Genomic DNA, 20815 nt, shown 5'->3' with positions numbered 1-20815 from the left:
CAAGTTAACGTCTGTTTACTGCCCGAATTCTGCTGGGGAGAGGGGGGGGGTGAGTTTGGTGCCCCCTAAACGTCTTACTTTCCGTATCATATTTATTAGTCTAGTTACCTCCCCATAGCCGGAGCTAAGGCAGAATAGCAAGAAAATATAGGATTGCTTATTAGAGGATCCATAGACTGCAGTTCTGCTCGTGCTCATGTTTGGCCTCGTCAGTCTGGAATAATAATTCGTGCTAAAATATACTTAGCTACCAGTGTGATGATAGAATCAACTTGTTTATGAGGTTTCTTGCTTCAGCTGTGTTATTATTCCAGACTGACGAATCTGCGCGAAATTGTAGTCTACGGCTGCTCTAAGGAGCTATACGGTATTTTCTTTTATTTTGCATCTGTCAATGTAGACAAGGCACACGCAGCTCGATTGGGAAAAATGGTTTGATTTAAAATTATTTTTAAATGTGAGAACAATAGAATGTTTTCCCACAGAGTGCTCAGAAAAAACAATTAGTTTACAAAAAAAAAAAGAAAAATTAATTTGAATTTTGACATTTTGAGTTCAAATTATGTTTTTCGCAATCACGAGTGCGTGTATGTAGGCGTGTTTATGCGTGTGTGGGGGTATGTGTATGTGTGTGTAGGCACATGTGTTTGTGTCTGTGTGCAGGCATGAATGTGTGGGTAGTTCTGTGTATGTGTGTGTATGTTTTTGTGTGTCTATGTGTAGGTGTCTGTATGTATGCATGTGTATATGTGTTTGTGTGTGTGTATGCGAACGTGTGTGTGTGTGTGTAGTTGTGTATGTATGCGTGTGTGTGTAGCACATGAATGCAACCTGGAGACGGCTTTCGCTGTAGGAGCAGCATCGTGAGGAGCCGGTCGACGGTGATGGTGCGGAGGGTGGTGGTGGGAAAATAAAATGATAGGACGCCAAAAACAGTCAAGTGAGAGCAATAAGCAATCGTGATTGCTCAAAAAAAAAAAAAAAAAAAGAAAGAAAAAAATATTGTTAACGCAAAAGTGGAAAAGGTAAAGTTGATATATTTTCCTTATAGTGTGACAAAGTTGGATGGAATCGAACTTGAATTTTTACACAAAATCTCAAAGAAACTAAAGGAATTAAGTTCTTTCACTGCTTTTCTTCCGAAGCAAGTTCCTTTTCGTCAAATTGTCCGACTTTTATCTTTAATCGTAATAGGTCAAACGTACATATACATAGCTCTTCATAGGAAAAGAAGAAAACGCTTCAACTAATAGGCCAACATGGGGAAGATAGCCGTTTTCTAAACAGCTATTTGATTATGATGCGTTGAAGGGCTTCCCGTTTAAGCTTTTGCACTCCCATTTGAGCGTACAAGAAATAAGGAACCACTCCACTTTCTATAAACTCGCCGTCGAAAATCATGCTGAAATAATAATTAACCCCTCCCTTCATAAAAGACAGGCAAAGATTACAATAAAAAGGTAAGTAAATTAAAATTTACATTTTAAGTAAGAATAATATTATTATTATTACTATTATTATCATTATTATTAGCTTTTTAATGTTATTATTATTTCATTGCTTATTACATCTGCGTACAGAGTATTATTTAGAATATTGACTTGATGCACGTTGGGTATATCCAATACAATTCGAAATTTTTGTAAAAGATTTTTTTAGTATGAAAAAAAAATATGTGAAAGTGTTGAGGTTATCAATTGATGGGGAAAATGCTAATGGTATAACATGAAATTTTATTTTGATGTGTAACAGTAGACACCAAAATTTGAAGAATCGAAATGTAAATGTGCATCAACTTTTCCCAATCTCCCTTAGAATAATTTTTTTTTTGCATGTTTTTGAAGAAAACGAGAATTGAATCTGGAGAGGAAAAGAAAAATACTCGTGTAAATGAATTGCATAATTCAGGTTATACATTTTCTTTATAGTAAATTCAATCATGTATTAGTATTTTCAAAAGCATTTTATTTTGCCTAATGTCTTCTATTTTATTCGTTTTAACTCAAAAAAAAAAAAAAAGAGAGAGAGAGAAAAAAAGGAAAAAGAGAGAGAGAAATAGAGTGAGTGAGTGAAAAAAGAAAATCACGGGACGCCAAGGAAACCAAACGTCAGCAGCCAACAAAAGTAAATCCACCCCCAAGAAAGACGAAAGAAAAAACGCGACTAAGGAACAGTTTGCACGACAGAACAAGTTGGGGTTTTCTGGGTTTTTCAACCCTCTCTATCTCAGCCCCGTGAAAACCCCCCGGAGTTGATTTTTGGTATATTTAATCTCTAGTGGCCCCTGACGACATAAACCAAAATACACAATCCCCAGGATCATCAGGGGGAGGAGGAATGTATTTTATTTAATCTGATGCACAAATCAGCTTAGTTGGCAAATAAATAAATAAATTAGAGAGATTTTTTTTAAATTCATACCAAAAACGCGACTCCAAAAAGTGGTCAAAATCGAGTTTTTGAGAAAAAAATATCCTACAGTCAATTTTTTTTCAAACATGGCATTAGGTGATTAAACGTGAAATAACCCAGATCCGTTACTTGTCTAACCACGATAATTTAGAGAAAACCAAAATGTCTTTTCACATGTCTCTTTTACATGATTTTCAAGTGAAAGACAAATCCTTGGGTAAAAAGAGGTTTTATTCATAACTAGTGATACCCGCACGGTTTTGCCCGTAATAGAAAATTAAAAGGTCTTTTGGTTCGCCTGTATATTTACAAAAAATGTATGGTGAATTTTCTCGCCAATTGGTTTGTGCCCATGTTACGGTTCCACGTTATGATAATTTCGTAATTTACTCGTCCATCTTATGATATTTTTGTTCTTAAAATTGGAATAGAAAAAGAACCACATCGAATTTTCAAAAAATCGCTTCGAGGTGCACATTCCCATGCTACGAACTAACTTTGTGCCAAATTTCAAGAAAATCGGCCGAACGGTCTAGGCGCTATGCGCGTCACAGAGATCCTGACAGAGATCCGGACAGACATCCTGCCGGACAGAGGGACTTTCAGCTTTATTATTAGTAAAGATAAAGAAAAGATAAAGATAAAGATAAAGATAAAGAAGAGAAAAGAAAAAAAAATTTGGAAAAAAAATAGAACCAACTTCAAAATTGCTCTAAAAAGTGAAAAATAATTTTATTCTTTTAACACCAGCGATAATACTTTTAAACATAATTTTTGAAGTTGGCGCAAAAGCGAGTCATATAACTCAATTATAAATTTAACGGGCTCAGTTTCTTCACTACCACATACATTATGCATATGTGAGTAACTATATAAATGCTTCGTTCCTAACTTTGGATGATTTTCTGAAAAGAATATGAACGAAGCATGGTTACATTGGATTTCACTTTCAATTTTTGCGCCAACTTCAAAAATTATGTTTAAAATTATTATCGCTGGTGTTTAAAGAATAAAATTATTTTTCACTTTTTAGAGCAATTTTGAAATCGGTTCTATTTTTTTTCCAAAATTTTTTATTTCATTCTTTTTTCTATTGCAAATTGGAGCGTAATGTTTTGAATAACGTGTCACAAAATGTTTTCTATTAATGGGGTCGTTTCCAAAATTTTAAAAGTATTTTTTTCTGAACGAGCATGCTTAAAAACATAAAATCTGACCATTTTTAAATAATTTCTTTAGGTTTAATATTTAAAAAAAATTACTTAAATCGGCGCTCTTTCATCGTTTAACGCTTCGGCCGATGACATCACAAACGATGAAATGCCACTCAGTGTTGCCATTCACGATCCAAAATATTTAATTCGCATCTTTACTCACGTCTATTGGCACGATATGGTTGATAGCAAGCGTAGAGCGCAATTATAATTCCCTTCTTGATTATCATAACATGGAAATGCGGTAGAAAGATGCGCCTTAGTGCATCATTTGTGACGTCATAAAGACCACGCCTTGTTTGAAGAATCGGACATTTAAAAAAATTAATTAAAAAATAACTGTTGGGAAAATGAAAGTATTTTCTGAGTCCATGTTATTATTATTATTTTTTTTGCTTATTCTATCAATTTCAGTGACGAAAAGTACTACTTTTGACTGAAGGAAACAACCCCATTGTCATTTTAGTTGATGCTTATTGTTATGTAAAGCTACAAATTATTGTCCCGTTGTCAGAGCTAAGATATAATTGGAAGCAACTACGAACTGCGAAAAGTGGGGGCAAACCTAATCTTACAACGTCGTAATAGTGTAATCAGGATCTGCGTAGCCTTCACAGCGCTACAAGGTTAAGTTTTCCCGACTAAAGTTACAGCATCCAGAGACTGCAGTTTCGTTCTTATTTGGGGCTCATCATTGTGGAACAATAGCCATAACCTCGATGAAGGCAATTAACCTCATATAAACGCTGAATGCATCTTCATACTTTTAGCAGAAGTCATACAAATTTCTGTCTAAACCGTAGCTTTGATCCTTATTTTTTCGAGGTGAATCCGAATCTAGAGACCTCCGCTGGTTTTCTAAAGTAATTTCAGCTACACTAGTGAAAACATACTCAGCGTTTATAAGAGCTTATTTCCTGCAGCTCCAATATAACTAGTCCAGACTGATGAGCCCAAACTAAGAGCGAATTAGATGCTGTAAATAAACTGTTCGGTACTGCTTCTTATTGTTATCGGTTCACACGTTACATACTGTTTTTCATTTTTTGGCTTTTTATTTTTTATTTTTGTGCCAATTGATGTTAATAGTGCATTGCTTCCCTCTACTGTTACTTATCTTGGAACATACTGTAGTTTTGTCATTTCATTTTCATTTTTTGAAGCTTTTTCTACCAGTAAACCGTCTTCAATTTTTGTAATTTGGAGAATCACAGTATTGGTTTACGCTCTGCCTGTAGTTGACCACAATGAGAATAAACTAGAAAATGCTAGGACATAGCATTTTCTAGAATATGCATTAGAATAGATGTTAGAAAATGCATTCACATATCCTATTTTTAAATAGTATAGGGTTCTGCAGTCAAAAAATGTTTGAGATAAAAAGTAATGTTCCAAAACAGATAGATCGACTTGAAATCGAGAACTTAGAATCTCGAAAGCAAGAATTTGTATGTGTGTGTGTGTGTTTTGGGTGAAGTATGTGATTTTGTCTGTAAGCGAAATTATAACAGGGGGACACGTGTCCGCGTGCCCTCCCCCCCTGGCCACTGACTAGAGCCATATAAAGGCTAATTTTACACATTCAATGTTGGTGAATGGGAAAGAAGCCTCTTCGCATTTTGCAAGAACTTCTGGTTTATTACTGTATTAGTGTTAATGTTTATTCTGCAGAATAAAAAATAAATAAAGTAAACCACTTTTGAATATGAAATGTTTTGTGATTAAAAAGAAATGTAAAACAAGTGTTTAAAAAGAGACTTGATTAATTAACCTGTTCATGCTGAAGAACTGAAAACCTTCACGAAATTATCAAGAGAAATTCTTATGTACCTTTCTAATTCTACACTAAAACAGAGTTATTAACTTTATTTCATCGTTATTAAGTCACATATTACAACATTATAACAAAAACAGAGACAAATCTTAGACCAAAAACTAATTTATTTGGAGCGATTTGTTGTATTACATTTTTTGAGCTTTATCGGTTATGCAATCACATTTCTGATAGGATGCACTACAAATCGTTCTAAAAAAAGTCTATCTTGATTTTAATTGATCTATTTTTGTCGTCGAAACGTGTGTTTATTGTGGAAAAGGCAGCAAGAAATAGAAAACTAGACAAGAGAACGAGCTTTGAAGAGGCGAAGAAGCAGCAAATTCCGAGTCATTCGACCGGTAGTCAGCAGTAATCATCATCATGAATAAACATCACCAGGCACTACAAGTGAATAGTCGTCATTTTCGTCACTTGGAAGTCATCAACATCAGAGAATAGTCGTCGTAGTTGCCTTGTCGCTATCAGTCAGTCAGTAAAGTCATCAATTCGGTTCCGTAATAAGTCATTGTTAGTATTCACGGCCCATTGGACCTTTGGTGATTGATCAAGTATTCACACAGTCAATAGTATGGTGATGGATCAAACATTCACATAGTCAGTAGTTTCTGCGATTGATCAAACATTCACGTAGTCAATAGTTTGGTGATCAATCAAATATTCACATAGTCAATTGTTTGGTGATTGATCAAATATTCATAGTCAATAGTTTGGTGATCGATCAAATAGAAAACAGTTTTGTAATCTATCAAACTTGAACATAGTCAATAAATTGGTAATCAAATATTCATATAGTCAATAGTTTGGTGATCGATCAAACATCTACATAACAGTCACAATGTCACTATCTTCATAGTAAGCAAACATTTCATCTTTTTCAAATCAACATTAATAATTACATAGATTTTTCAAAATAATCACTTTTCAAGAAATTCATAAGCAAAGGCGTCAACTAATTTAAAAATAAATATGTACAAAATGCTATTTACACTATATACAGTCACAATAAGTTAATATCCATCCATTTTAAGGTATTGTTTTGTTAACCGCAGGTTTTCTTGGCGGTTTTGGTGGCGGAGTTTGAGTAGCCACAGTAGTTTTTTTGTAAATGGGTTTGCAAATTATAAATATAACGTGGAGTTTGTGTCCACTTATTTGCGTAGCCACATTTGTTTTGTTGATGACAGGCTTCGTGAGAAGCACGTTGAGGTGTTTCCTCAAGCAATCCAATGCATGAAGTAATAGTAAGGCCGAGACGCCGTAGAAGAATCCCGACACATCGTGGTAACCAATGTAGTCGGTGAGTTTAGCTCCGAAATAGATATAAAGAGCAAGAGTAAGAAATAGACTAACCATCCTCGTCATCTTAGAGGTAGCTAGACTTTAATAGTTCCAAAATAAATCACAATTCAAACAGCAATTCAAAAGAAAGCAATCTTTTTAAGCTTTAATCTATACAGCTTTAAAACAAATGAAACGATTTTTGTCAATAATGAGAAGACTTCAATTGTTGTGGCTAATAAAAATTCATTGTTACGTTTGAGGGTTTTCAATATTGTAACATTGCAAAAATGTTATTGTTGTAGCAATTGAATTTCAAAAGACAACAATGATTTATAATAATACTACCCGGAGTACAATAAAAATAATAAAAGAAAAAAGCAGAACTTCCACGTGTCTTGCAATTTTTCAAACTATTTTTTTTTAATTACGAGGTGTTACGCAAATTTGAGTTTAATTATTAATATTTTGTTTGTTGTTTACCTATGTTGTTAAACATTATACTAATATTATATTTTAAAGATTTCGTGGGAACAAACTAATGTTTATTTTCAGTAAGTTACAGCCCTATAGCCAGGGCTAAGGCAGAAATACATGAAATACACCGCCAACTCAGTCAATTCCAGCCGAGGACTGCAGTTTCGTGCTTATTAGCACTCATCAGCCCGGCATAGGAATGACTGAGCTGGAGGTGGAAAACCTCTTAAGGATGATAGAGAGAGGTTCTTTCCCTGGCTATAGGGCTGTAACTTACTGAATATACCTGCCTTGCCTTCAATCTTCGAGTTGAACCGAACCATTGCTTCAGTCACTCGTCTGGTCGGTGCTAATTCTTGTACGAGCAACCAGTTTGTTTGGCACTCTTGGCAAACAACTTGTTTGCCATTTAAAGTGTTTCCTTGCTTACTCTAAGGTGCTATTATCATTAAATTAGTGTAGAAAGGAAGTCATGTGAGGTACACATCAGTTCGTTTTGTTTCTTATTCAGCCAGCACAATCTATACTTCTCGCACCACGATTATTACCAAACCCTGGTACAGCTCTTAACTTTATAGTATGACATAGGTAACTATGTTTTTTAATTTTATTTGTTTCTTCAACACTGTATTAGAGATCAATGTTTTTACAAAAAAAAAAAAAATAATAATAATTTTCACAAATCATCATTATTGGTTTGTCTTCTAAAAAATTTACAATCAATATGTATTTAAAATTTTAAAATGTGATTAAATTTAATCAATTGAATTGCTATGTAGAATTTGAATTTTGAGGAAAATAATTTTTTTTCTTCCCCCAAAATTCTCCAGAAAGGAATTCAAAAATTATGTTTAAAAGCATTATGGATGGTGTTTAAAGAATAAAATTATTTTTCACTTTTTAGAGCAATTTTAAAGTCGGTTCTATTTTTTTTTTTTCAAATTTTTTTTATTTCATTCTTTTTAGTGTAAATGTAGGTATTTCAGAAATAGTAAGAAGTTATCATCACGAAACTTCGCCTTATTTTTTTCATAAAAATTCCATACTAAAAAAAAACGATAAACACGCATTAAACTTTAGGCGATTGGCACTAAAAACTTATCTTTGTTCCTCTCTGGAATTCATGTGTAGTTAATTTAATTATAACCATTTTAAGTATTACGTTTTCCTTAACTAATTTCCATTTCACAGCATACAAGTTGCTTGTTATGCAATCCTGTATTTTCTTACTTATCCCTGATCATCTGTTATTGGCGTAGATGATGACGATAAAAATACTACTGTGTAGTTGAGGCAAACCAAATGGTAGCATTGTGAAGGCTAAGCAGATCCTAATCACTGCATCACCTCGCTTCCAGGTTAGGTTTACCCCCACTATGGCGCAATAGCACTGAAGAAGGGAAGATTTCGATAATTCGCATAGGCTTACTATAAATCAGCAGGATTACCAAAATCAAGTTATTTATGTCAAAAATGAGACGTCAGCGCCAGATTCCCGAATATCGAAATATCCCCCTGAAGAAATTTGATGCTTGCTTCAGAGAAGCCTTCATTCAAAATTATCACTACAATTACTATTAATTTTACTGTCGTATGGCACCAAACTTTCATAACAATGGGTTTTATATTTAATTTAATAGGGAAATTGCATAAAATTTGTTGTTTTTTGCAAATAACTTTTTTTCTAAAGGACAAATATGGTCAAGCAAAGTAATGGGACCTAAGTTGAGCCATCCCCTATCCATTAAAAAAAGAATCATCAAAATCGGTTTACTAGGTGAGACGCTGTGAGCGGACAAACAAAAAAAAAAAAAAAAAACATACATACGGTATGAACTGATAACCACCTCCTTTTTGAAGTCGGTTAAAAATCCTCAACAAATTAAACGTTTTACAATAAAGACAATTCTCAAAGAAGTCTTCACTGCAATAGCACTGCTTCTGTCAGAAAACCCAATTTACAGAGACGTCGGGGTTCACTTTTTCCGTCCTCCCGGTTTCATGAAGTAATAGTACTTTTTTTGCGAAATCATGATTATTAATAGTAAACATAGTGTTTCTTCATTTCTGTATGCCCTTTTTTACATGCATTTCAAATTGAAAAAAAATGTACGGAAATAAAATCTAATTTCATTTTTGCAAAAGGAAAGAAAAAAAAAAGAAAAAGAAGACATTTTTGCAATGGAGAAATTTTTAATTAAGTCTTTACAAACAACACTGCTTTTGTGAAAAAATAGTTTATAGAGATGTCCGTGTCCGAGCTTGTTTCTTTCGCCGTGGTTTCTTGAACTGATACGTTTCTGCTTAATCATGTTACGCGAATTGCGAATGTCTCTTTTTTCATGCATGTCCCTTTTTGCATGCTTTTTACATTAAAGAAAAATGCACGCTTCACAAATTTTGTTTTATTTACACACATAAGAGAAAAGAATCCTAAAAAATCAAGGATTTTAGTAATTTTCAATTTTTGTTTTGTATACTTGTTTTTCTTTTTTTGTTGCTTTCCAACGTCTTTCTGTTTTCCTGAAATATGTCTATTCTTCATTTCGCTAAATGTGACAGTTCATTCGTAGCAAAAATATTTCGAACATGAAATTTATTGCTAATCTTTATCTCCGTCTTTACTAATAATAAAGCTGAAAGTCTCTCTGTCCAGAGGATGTCTGGATGTCTGTAGGATGTCTGTGACGCGCATAGCGCCTAAACCGTTCGGCAGATTTTCATGAAATTTGGCACAAAGTTAGTATGTAGCATGGGGGTGTGCACCTTGAAGCGATTTTTCGGAAATTCGATGTGGTTCTTTTTCTATTCCAATTTTAAGAAAAAAAATATCATAAGATGGACGAGTAAATTACGAAATTATCATAACGTGGAACCGTAACATGGGCACAAGCCAATTGGCGAGATACGAAATTATCATAACGTGGAACCGTAGCATAGGTACAAGCCAATTGGCGAGAAAATTCACCATACATTATTTGTAAATATACAGGCTAACCAAAAGACCTTTTGATTTTTATATTACGGGCAAAGCCGTGCGGGTACCACTAGTTAATAATAAAGCTGAAAGTTTGGATCTCTGTCTGGATGTCTGTGACGCGCATAACGCCTAGACCGTTCGGCCGATTTTCATAAAATTTGGCACACAATTAGTTCGTAGCATAGGGGTGAGCATCTCAAAGCGATTTTCGCAAATTCGATTTTGTTCTTTTTCTATTCCAATTTTAAGAACATTTTCCCGAGCAAAATTATCATAAGATGGACGAGTAAATTACAAAGTTATCATAACGTGGAACCGTAACATGGGCAAGCCAATTGGCGAGAAATTCATCATACATTATTTGTAAATATATAGGCGAACTAAAAGACCTTTTAATTTTCTGCTACGGGCAAAGCCTTTTGCGAGTGCCACTAGTTTGTAAATATACAGGCGAACCAAATGACCTCTTGATTTTCTGCTACGGGCTAAGTCGTGCCGGTACCTCTAGTTTATTAATAAGCGGTTTCATTTTTACAGCAAAATGTATTTTATGGGTTTTTTTTTACAGAACTTTATTGCTTAACGGTTTTCTCTGGGAGGGAATCATGCAATAAACTTTGGCGTGAGTTCCATTTTGTCTTGTTTTGCTTTTGTTAATTGCTTATTTTGATATTTAACCTGTCTGCTGTCCATTTTCATTGTTTTTATTGGATGTCTTTACATCTAGAAGCTCACACCTTTGAATTGAAAAAGGGGTCTCTTGAAACCCAGAAACACGTGTATTCTATAATCTGTTTATTTGTGGTAAACAACGTTGGGTTATTTCCTGTTACAATATAAACTTGTTTATCTGGACTAATTGGGACCAAAGACTATGCGGATAAACGAAAATCCGGATAATCAAAGTGATAAGCAAAACAATTTCCTGAATAAGCCAACTTCTTTTCATTATTACAGCAAAAATTTAAAAACAATCTTTGAAAAAAAAAAAATAGTATCGTTTCGCAATAACATTTTATCATTTATAGTTTAGCAGCTGTGGTGTCGGACTGAGGCTCCAAAGTACGCCATGATGTTTGTTAGATGACGATAATTTATTGTATGATCTATGTGAGAGTTGCACATTAAGCAAAATAAAAAAAATAAAAAAAGAACGTTTGCTTGCCGCACTTTTAGTTCCACTCTTGCTATCATAACTCAAAAATAATATTTAAGGGAATAATTAAAGAAAAAAAAACTCTAAAAAAAAAAAAAAAACTCTGAAAATTGTGTCTAGATGAACGAGGTTCTAACTGCTTTCTCAACTAAGTTTTCATTGTGATTATAGTGCTTTTGAGGAAAAAAAATGCTGGGACGTCACAGGTGTTTTTTTCTCTCCCCTCCCCTCCCCACCCTGGTTTTGTGAAATGACACTTTTTTGTTGAATCATGGTTATTAATCGTGAACTTAATGTTTCTTCATAGTTAAATGCCTCTTTTTACATGCATTTTAAAATTAAGAAAAATGTTCAGATAACAAAATTTAATTTTACTAATACAGGATAAAAGAAAAGTAGAAAAAGAATTTGCTTCAGTACTGTATATTCTCCAAAAAGACATCACTGAATCAACACTTTTTAGGAAAAAACGTAGTTTTCAGAAAAATCCACCCTTCTCACACACATACTTTGGTATCTTGTAGATCAAGGGTTCTAGCATTTTAAGGTCCGCGTCCCCTTAGAACACGGATGTGTGTTCCCGCATCCTGCCCCCCCCCCCCCCCGATGTGTGACCAGTACAAATAGTGCAGTCGTCCGCTTTTTTTTATAGTGGTCAGAGAAGTCTGACTGCGATGGGGAGGTCCTGGGTTTGAATCCCGACCCGCGGGCATGTAATGTACTTTCTCTATCCCGTCCTTGTCCTTTCTTTGTGTGAACATGTTGTTGTTATGTGAATGGTTACCTTGACTACAATATAAACGAGTTTTTATGACATGCGTGTACTAGAAGTCGGACTTACACCAAATTACTGTACAGTTGGAAAAGTGAAGCAGCGCGCCTAAAATAGCCGGCTTAGATGGCACAAGACAACAACAACAACAAATAGTGCAATCGGAATTTGAATCTGATGTTGGTCTGGATATCTGAAGTGAAACTGGTTATTAACTGCAAGTATGGATAATTTCACTACGAAATTTCATGTTACTACACAACTTTTATTTTGAGTATACTATTGTAAGAAAATATAAAATCTAAGAATTGGGGAACGAAATACAAATTTATTGGAAACTAGAGGACCCGACAGACGTTGTTCTGTTCAAACTTTGTAAATTGAAAAGCTGAAAAATTTCAATACACTATCAAGTGGTTGAACCTTTTTGTTGGAAAAAAAAATAGTAAAAAGAAAATGTTTTAAGCTATTGGGTGTCAGAATGCGTGTATTTATTACAACTTGATTTATCTAATACCCACTGAGCAGTTGATTTATTAACTATTTTTTCTCGCATCCAGCTGCAACAACCCCCATATAAAAAAGAATAAAACAATCGAAAGGATATGGTTAAAAAAATGTTAAAGATAAAAACAGTTCTCTGAATAAGGGCGAAAATCACTCATCTCCCTCCACCCTCCCGATGTAAAATAAACACATTCTTCAACTAAAATGACTAAACACTCTTTAAAAAACCAACAACAATTCTTCGCAATTTAAAATATTTCGTCAAATAAACAAAAAATACAATTAAAATACATTAACATTAGTTTTAAAATAGAAACAAATAATCTCGCAACTCCAACTTGATTTATGGCCAAATTCGCCAAGCTACCACATTACTGTAATCCAGCCGATCAGTGGACGAAACCAACTCCAACCGATGAGGGGACCGATCTTTTGAACGAAACCGAAAAATTTGATCTTGCTTTCTCGCTGAGCATTTGTCTCACTATATTTCCCTGCGTACTTAAATAATCTTCATATATTGCCTAATTTGTTCTTTTCACCAAAGATAAAAATCTCCCACTGCTTATTCCACCGTCTTTTCCTTTAATAATGTACTGATTAGTTTGATAATCCTTAAAAAATATTCTTGACATTGGTGCCAAAACTCAGATGGATTTGAGCTGAGAAACAAATGTTGCTAGGTACGGTACTTTCTGATCATTTGGTTAGTGAAAGAAACCCGATTTCTTGCAGTACTTGACTTTAAAATTACGGGACCTAAAATCGTTGCTTTCAAGAAATGAAGGCTTCTCTCTCTCTCTCTCTATGTATTATCTATTCTCAATTGACTCGTCACAGTTGGAAATTTCATTACAAAAAGCAGAGCTGGCTTTCTTATTGTCCTTTGGCAACGGGTTAAATATTTATTTCAACTCTCGCTCAACAATGAGTTAAAATAAATATTAATCATTTGGGAGATATAACCATCCAATGTTTAAATTAATTAATTAATTACCAAAAACGTTTCCGATTCAATCCATCGCGCTTCGAAACCATGCTTGCCACAACTTAATTGCACACAAAAAATTTGATCAAAATCGGTGCAGCTGTTTAAAAGCCTTATGGTGACAAACGTCCGCACAGAAGATTTTTAACATGCTTTTATTAGCTTCACCTATATGTATGTATGTATGTATGTATGTATGTATCTTGTAACGGAATCTTGCAGCTCAAATTTCGCTCACTTCCTGCGATCGGATTCTTTTGAAAGTTGGCACGCGACCTCAGACCCGATGACAATGCAATATTCTATAATCAAATTAATTAATTAACTCTTTTAATTGTTAGTTTCCCCCAATTTTAATCAATATTTTGGCATAAATCCAACAATGTGAAAAAGAAAAATTAAAAAAAAAAAACATTAAAAATGATCGCAAAAATTATTATAAAATATCTACAAAAACCTTTAATTTTTCTGCATCAGACAGAATTTGTTCCAGTGTTCCAAGGTAATTAGAACATGAAATATAATTGTTTTTAACTAATTTCATGCCAAAATTTAGGTAAGCCTTCAATTGGAAATTCATTGCTGATCAGACCATTATTGAACAAAAATTTTATTCAAATGCATCTCAAATTTTCAAAGTAATAAAATTTGATTTCCGCAAACATACATCGATGACTCACAATAGCTCCCCATTGGGGTGCCCTTGTCTTTAAGATATTACCTCGCACTCGTTTTATAAATAATTTCGTCGCCTGATAATTCTCCAACATAAGACTAAAATACAGAAAAATAAAATAATAGTTTAAAAAACTAAAAAAACACGCTTTCGTAGCAAAATGAACTAAAAAGTGAAAAATAATCTTTGGATGATAGTAGTTGACCAATCACTTAATTTAATGTAATACAAAAAAGCGTGGGGGGCTTCTTATCAGTTGTCTTGAATTTCTTCCATTTGTTGTCCCAGCAAAAATGTAAATAGACAGCACCCCACGCTTTTTTTGTATTACATTAAATTACGTGATTGGTCAACTACTATCATCCAAAGATTATTTTTCACTTTTTAGTTCATTTTGCTACGAAAGCGTGTTTTTTTAGTTTTTTAAACTATTATTTTATTATATATTAAGATAATCTGGGATCTAGGTGAAGCTGGAATGTAGCATCAATCACTCTCACGAAATTATGGATTAGCAGGAATGTAGTTTTCAACATGTCCTTTTGTGCACACGCCCGCACATTTGCTTGAAAATCACTGTTTACATCAATTTTCTGTTCCTGAACATGATCAGGAAGTAAAGAAATTTGAGGCAAACTTTGTAAATTGAAAAGTTAAAAATATTCAATAAACTATCAAGTGTTTAAACCGGTTTCTTGAAAAAAATAAATGAAAAGAAAATGTTTTAAGTTGCATGGTGTCAGAATGCATATATTTATTACAACTTGATTTATCTAATGCCCACTTTATTGAATTTTTTTTTCCCGTACTTGATGGTTTGTTCCTTCAGCCATATTCAAAGGATAAAAAGCGTCCTAAAAAACTAACTACTCATCTAGAACGAAAGGGAAATCCCGCTGCAACATCCCCCATACGAAAAAAATAAAATAAAATAAAACAATCGAAAGGATATCGTTTAAAAAAATGATAAAGGTAAAACAGTTCTCTGAATAAGCAAAAATAACCCATTCTCCCCTTCCGATGTAAAACAAACATTCTTCAACTAAAATAACTAAACACTCTTGAAAACCAAAAAACAATTCTTTGCAATTTGAAATATTTCGCCAAATAAACAAAAAAATACAATAAATTACATTAATGGCAGCTTTAAAATGTAAATAAATGATCACGCAACTCTATCGTTTACAGTTAAAGTCACCAAGCCACCAAGTTACTGTAATCCAGCCGATCAGTGAGCGAAGCCAACTCCGACCGATTAGCGATCCGATCTTTTGAACGAAAACTTTTGAAACTTCATATATTGCTTAATTTGTTCTTTCCACCAAAGGTAAAGATCTTCCACTGCACTGATCTTTTGTGTACAGTACTACCCTGTTGTAATTGATCTGGACAAAATAAAATTTGTTTTATCATTAAATTCCACCGTCTTTTCCTTTAATAATGTAATGATTAGTTAGATTCTTGACATTGATGCCAAAACTCAGATGGATTTGAGCCAAGAAACAAGTGTTGCTAGGTACGATACTTTCTGATCATTTGGTTAGGAAAACCTAAAGCACCGATCCGGTCACATGGTTCAACTACGATGACAGAACACACATTTTGCGCGAACCTTCCAGTACTTTACTTTAAAATACACGGGATTTAAAATCGTTGCTTTTAAGAGAGAGAAATAAGGGCTTCACTCTGTCTTTATCTATTCTCAAATGACATATCACAGTAGGAAATTTCATTACAAAAAGCAGAGTTGGTTTTCTTATTGTCCTTGGCAACGGGTTAAATATTTATTTCAGTTCTCGCTCAACAATAGTTTAAAATAAATATTAATCACTAGCAAAAATACCCGACGTTGCCTGGGTCAGTAATAATTATGAGAAAAAAATCGTTACTTGCTTTTGTTTTCTGGTTTAAGTGAAATAATTTAAAACACATCTTTTTGACCTGATTAAAAATCGAGATTCTTCCTTACCCATAAAAGTAAAATAGCAATAAGTATAAAGAACAAAATAGTATTGATTTAGAAACGAAAGCACTATATTTAAGCATATACAAATTTCCAAAACATGAAATTATTCTTCTCATGTTTAAAAAGATTAATCTGTTGATACATTTTTTTAAACATGGAGTCTAAAACCTTCTCTGTATTGCTATTGAAGTTGCTCGTAATCGACTTATACTTGCTTTAGTTATTTTGGGAAATTTCAATCATTGTGGGCTATTGGTGCGATTTTACCGAATTTGTGGGAATCGTTTTGGGATACCTTCGATGATGCTCCCTCCTTCTTTCCCTTACTTTGTGAAACGATATGCCACGGAAAAATAAGTTCGTTGCTTGAGGCACCTGGGGCCCTGCCCCTTACCCTCTGGTGTGATATGTTGATAGTTCCCCGGTTGGGGGCATGGCTTTTATTTTGGCGCAGAAGATGGTTGCGTGGATGTACGAGAGATGTGGCTTCCTCTAACGGGAGTACCATAATGGTTAGCCGAAGGCTCTTCAATGTAAATTTCAACTAAAGTTCTTCTTTATTTAAATAAGTTTAAGTTTTTTTTTTTTCGCTTCCTACATATTTTTTTTAAGTTTTATACTTTTTTTTTTCCCGTGGGGGGATTTCTAGGCTATTTGAATGAATAAAAATAAAATAAAATTAAGACAATGATAAAATGTTGATAAGAAATTTAAAAAGAAAATAGTGAAATGAAAATAGATAGGAGCATGCTCCCAGCCAGTGTGTAGCACAATAACTAGAGTCGAAACGAGGTATGAACCCGATAAGGGATTCACTCACCCCGTTTCGAAATTGAAACTAAGCTAGCAGAGCGCTGAGGCCTGCGAGAATTTGCCGGATCCAATGGATCGTAATTTGGAAGGATGTTAAGGCTCTTCTAAACCTCTCCGTAAAATCAGATTCGACGAAAACACGAAATCTGTGGGCAACACAGGGGGTGTATCTGGGAGGGTCTAACTCGATTTTTTTTGCACTGCTAATTGGTCAGATTTCATGATGGACAACGTCAATCATTGAGGTTGTTGAAAGGACAGTCGTAAATCTAAGCTGTCCCCATCGGTACTCCTTTACGGTCGGACGAGGGCAGAGAGCGAGCTAAGAATGATTCTGTTCCAAAACATGTCCCCCACCCCCTCCGGCCTGTTTCCCACCACGACAACAGATCGGCGCAGCGGAAAAAAACTCACGAGTATGAGGGTGAAGAAAAAAGAATTCCAATTCTCCTATTCTATTCTACCACCCTTCTCACTTTTACTTGAAAACTTTGGAACCGCGGGACAATTCTACACATTTACTCTTCGAATCGAATTCTGTATTTGTTTTGGCAATTCATGGGCGGCATAATCTTCGTTTTTTTTATTTGTTTTATATTTATTCGTTCAGTTCATTCATTTATGTATTTTTCAATATATAATTGAGGGGGAGGGGGCGAGCGGAACACTGATGATCTTTATAACTTTATCGATAAAAGATTGCTTTGCTTTATACAGAAATTTCTGAAACTATTCTTGAAAAGAAAAGCAAAACAATCATAGAAAAATGTCGAAGAATTTCTGCGGATGTCGGTGTGAGCATAAAATAAAAACATTTGGTAGTTGTGTAGTTAGGTTTGCTGATAGCTAGTTTGATGAATGTTACAATTAATAACACGGCATAAATAGTAAATCTTTCGAAAACAATCGCGCCCTGTACAAGGATTTTCTGTGCAGTTTTTAATTAGAAAATTATTGCTTTTGTTTTGTCTATGAATTTTCTGCGCATCAAAAGAGGAAATAAAGAAACTGACGAATCTGCATTTTGGCACGATAGAAAACAGGAAAAGAAAAAAAAATGCTGTTGTCTTGTTAGTGATCAGAAGGATACCATATTTACCAGTGGCGCCCATGAATTTTTTAAAGGGAGGGTCCAAGGTCGAAAGTCTCATTCCATTATTACGCCGTCCAAACATATTGACTTGATTTTATCGATTCCCGAGAACAAAAAACAGTAAAAAATAAGGCTAATGAATAAATAATTAGCATTAAGTAAAGAAATAACCAGAAGTTAAATAATTTACGCTTTTATTTTTCTCATAATTAAAAAATGAATTCAAGTTCAAAGGATCTCATTTCAATTTGTAATCACAAAACTAAAAACATACTTATTACTGTGTATTCATTTATAATCCCCATTCTTCTTCTCATAGGCTAAGTGCACAATATTTTAAAAAATCTCTTAACATGCGGGTTTTATTTTTTCACTTATTAAAACAGAAGTTATTGTAACCTTTGTTTGAAATTATTTCACGCACAAAATATAGAATCGTAATCGATCGGGGGAAAAAAGCAAGACCTATGGGAGGGGTCCTGACCCCCTGGACCCTCGTGTGCGTCACTGATAAATACCCACTAAGGTTTTCATTATTTAAACACGTGAACTAAATAATTAGAATGAAATGACACCTCTCAGTAATGCTAAAAGCAAATTATTGCAGAGCTTAGTATTTTTGACAGTTGCATGCAGAATCAACGCTTGATTTAAATCTGAGAAAAGCCATGTTACTGCGTACAAAAGCCCTTTATTACGCTCTGAATGCAAATTGGGAATTTTACTGTTATTTTTCTTGGATAAAAGCCTACTTCAATTCAAACTTTCGTCGATGTGGCCTATTCATCAACATTTTAAGATAATTTCAATTCATTGAGCGTATTGTTAAAAGAATAAAAATTATATGTTCACAAATTTTACCAATGCATATAATAAAAACGTAAGTAATTGAACTCTAATGGTTTAAATATACTTCGAAAGAATGAATAAAGTGCAAGAAAGCGTACAGTGGTTTAAAATAGTCAGCAAGTTGTATTTAGCAATTTCCGTATCATAAAAATTTGATTTCTTGATCTTGAGACAAAGAATGTTTTTTTCTTTCAGTTTGACACTCTCTGTTATTTAAACATTTTGTTCACATAGTAGGAAATAAATAAAATTCCTTATGAAAATAGAGTGGCGTTAAACAATATGAGTAGCACAGTATACAAATGAAAAACGTTATCTATCATGAAAGCGTCCTCGAAAAATATTTACGTGTACCAACCAACTACGCTGTTGTAAAAAGATTGCCATCAATCATGAAACGAGAAAAAAAAATTCTAAAAAAAGGAAGGAAAATGGTTTTGTTAATATTTTCGAAAAATATTTTCGTTTAGAGTTCAAAACTGTCATATGACAAAAAGAAAAAAAAATGCATCGATTCAATGAATCAAATGTATGATCATGTTCAATATCGAGAATTATAGGAAAAAAATAGATTGCAAAAGACACAAAATTAAATAAGCATTATTCGAAAGGAGAGACAGTGAGGCACTCAATTTATGTGCCGAATTAATTATCACTATGAGGAACTTTCTTGTTCCCAGTCTCATTCGCTGTACGCAAACGAGAAGACTTGTTTATCCAAAGTGGGGAAACAAAGTGCAAAAGGTGAGAAAAAAATTATACATGAAATCAAATGAATTGATATCGTTCCATCTTCAGTATTGGAGGCAAACAAAATAATATGAAAATTCAAAAAAAAAAAAAAAAAAATGAGCAAGGAAAAAGAGTACTGTGGCCCTAAATTACTGTGACAGTATCACCATACCAAACTTTCTTGTTCGCAGTCTCATTTCTTTTCATGCAGTCACGATGATTGACAAATTCGGATTGCAAAAATAAACTTTATGTAACATGAAAAGATTTCGGAAAATGCATTGTAAATTGTGAATAGAGTTCTTTGATTTGTGAGCATGCGCAAATGATCAACACGAAAGTTCAACTAATGATACTTCTTGAAATATGGAGAATGTTTTTGATATGAAGTGCTGCTGGCGTCATTGCTTTCTGGATTCTTTGAAAAAAAATACTTTCAATTAGTGTTTTAAAGAGCCATTTGGGCGGAAAAAAGCATCACTTTATACATGAAATTGAATGAAGCAAATATGATCTTGTTCCATCTTGAGTATTGGAGGCAAACAAAATAATATGAAAATTCAAAAAAAAAAAAAAAAAAGAGCGAGGAAAGAGTACTGTAACCCTAAATTACTGTGATAGTATCACCACACTGAACTTTCTTGTTCGTAGTTTCATTTCTTTTTCATGCAGTCACGATGATTGACAAATTCGCCCTGCAAAATTCGTATTGCTTTCTTGATTCTTAGAAAAAAATATACTTTCAACTGGGGTTTTAAAGAGCCATTTGGGCGGAAAAAAAAGCACCAATTTATTCATAAAATTGAAGGAACCAAATATGATCCTGTTTCCATGTTGAGTGTTGGAGGCAAACAAAATAATATGAAAATTAAAAAAAAAATGATCGGAGAAAAAAGGTTGTGAGGTACAAGGGCGGATTCAGGGGAGGGTCAAAGGGTCAGCCGACCCCCTGTGAGAAGAATGTCATTATGATTATTATTAAACTTCAATTCTTTACATCCGAAAAAATAGTACATGGAATCAATGTCAACATTTTTTTTTTTTTGCTCGGTTCTGTAAGGTAGT

General features: G+C 33.8%; 1 protein-coding gene across 2 annotated transcripts in view; it reads left to right on the top strand.

Annotated features, from left to right (window-relative positions):
• LOC129221485 (ocellar opsin-like) overlaps window positions 1–20815 on the top strand; it is a 102104-nt gene that overhangs the window by 50527 nt on the left and 30762 nt on the right. The window contains exon 1 of one of the 2 annotated variants that reach the window (XM_054855966.1): window positions 1354–1460. The exons of the other annotated variant lie outside the window; for it this stretch is intronic. The gene's annotated coding sequence lies outside the window, so the exon portion shown is untranslated. Of the gene's footprint in view, window positions 1–1353; window positions 1461–20815 lie in introns of those variants that run through there. 2 annotated transcript variants of the gene reach the window in all.

This window comes from Uloborus diversus, chromosome 4, assembly GCF_026930045.1.
Source record: "Uloborus diversus isolate 005 chromosome 4, Udiv.v.3.1, whole genome shotgun sequence".
Lineage (NCBI taxonomy): Eukaryota > Metazoa > Arthropoda > Arachnida > Araneae > Uloboridae > Uloborus > Uloborus diversus.
This window is presented reverse-complemented; position numbering and strand designations above follow the sequence as displayed.